Here is a 1,673-nt window from a genome sequence, read left to right as displayed (position 1 = left end):
TACGGTTTGTGGCTAGGTAGCCAGTAGTTATGCATGTATTTAGATTTTACTATATATAGTATATCCAGATAATCTAAACTTTTAAAATTAGGATAAAACAATATATAAAAATCAGTCTTTGATTTTAGACCGAAGAGTCAATTAGCCTTGAAAATGCACTAATTACTCTTGGAGTAAGCGGATTGCGATCCGCATAACTCCTATTGGTTCTTGAATAAGAACAAAGGGTCGGTGACCTAAAGTACGCTTCCTCAAGCTCTAAGCTACGGCAGCCCCGCTGCACACAACCTATTGCTAAACATCCAACTGGATTGTAAGATTGAGTTTGATACTTGGCTATTGGAAGCCCACGCTAAGTTCCGGAAGGGTGCATTCTTCCTGGGTTGTGAAAAATGGATATCAGTCTATATTTCACTGCGATCATGAAAGTCTTGATGAAACGTGATCGCTTGGTCTTATACTTTGTAGGCGGGTACGATAACAAAGTTTTAAAGTTTATTTTCACGTGTAGTACATCTCCCTGGCATCAGTATGTTGCTTGATTCATCTTGGCTTCTAGCCATAGCATTACTCACTCAACAAATAACGCTTTCTGCTGCGGGGCTGTCGTAGCTATGCGCTTGAGGAAGCGTAATTTAGGTCACTGACCATTCGTTCGTATTCAAGAACCAATAGGAGTGTACCGGATCGCAATCCGATACTTTTAAGAGTAGTTGAATCCTTAACTAAGGCTAATAGACTCATCGATTTAAATTCAAAACTGATTTTTTTTCATTTTTATCTGCGGCAAAGCCGCCTAAGTTTAAATGATTAGATTTCCTGAATGTATATAATAAAATCTAAATACATGCGGAACTACTGGCTACCTAGCCACATACCGTATTCTTGTTTTTGTGTGGTCACATCATGCCTATCTTGTGTGACACACACGCACCTGTTACCAGGGTACGTGTAACCCCGTTACGCTCTCCTTCCATTAAGATTAAGAGCGTTTACAGTTCCAATCGATTATTGCCTCAACGAGGCTCGCGTGTTCGCTAGACACTGCAACTGAATTCAATGGAATAAAAAGAATTCCGTGCTCAAGTGCCCTGTGTCAACGACACTGAATTCACCAAGTCTCGCTGGTTCTCCCGCACGCGGTGCAATGTCAGACAGTGCGTCCGCGGCACAGGGGGATATACGTCCTAGGCTTGATGAGCACATGCGTCGCGCTTTGCGCACCTTATCAATGACGAGTGACCTCATGAGGATGTGGAAGTGGTCGACTACAAGTCTGACGCTCATTTTATGGGATGACGAGGAAGGCAAGCTGCGCCAGCCGGCCTTGCTCGCGCCTTGCGGACCCCATGTCCGTTCCCTGACTTCTCGTCAACCAAGGAACATGGTGTAATCACCAATGCCCTCGACGGGGCTCAGAGGCGGCAGCTTCAAGCTGCCCATAAGGCGACCCTGAAGCGCGCCCATCCACGGCCGGTCATTGACCCTCGTGTGGAATATGGCTTCCTTCCAGCGGGTTCCGCTTTGGAGCAAAGGACGCGGTAACTCGATCGTTACGCGTCGGTCCCCCGCCCAGAACAGAAGATGAATCTGCCACACGGAAAGCTCTTCAAGCTCGTTTCTTGATTCCACAAGAAATTCCGTTGGACGTTTATCGCACTCGTCAACGTGCC

The sequence above is a fragment of the Plasmopara halstedii genome (genome assembly GCF_900000015.1).
Source record: "Plasmopara halstedii genome assembly, contig: Scaffold_350, whole genome shotgun sequence".
Classification (NCBI taxonomy): domain Eukaryota; phylum Oomycota; class Peronosporomycetes; order Peronosporales; family Peronosporaceae; genus Plasmopara; species Plasmopara halstedii.
The sequence above is the reverse complement of the archived record's forward strand: the minus strand, read 5'-3'. Positions refer to the sequence as shown.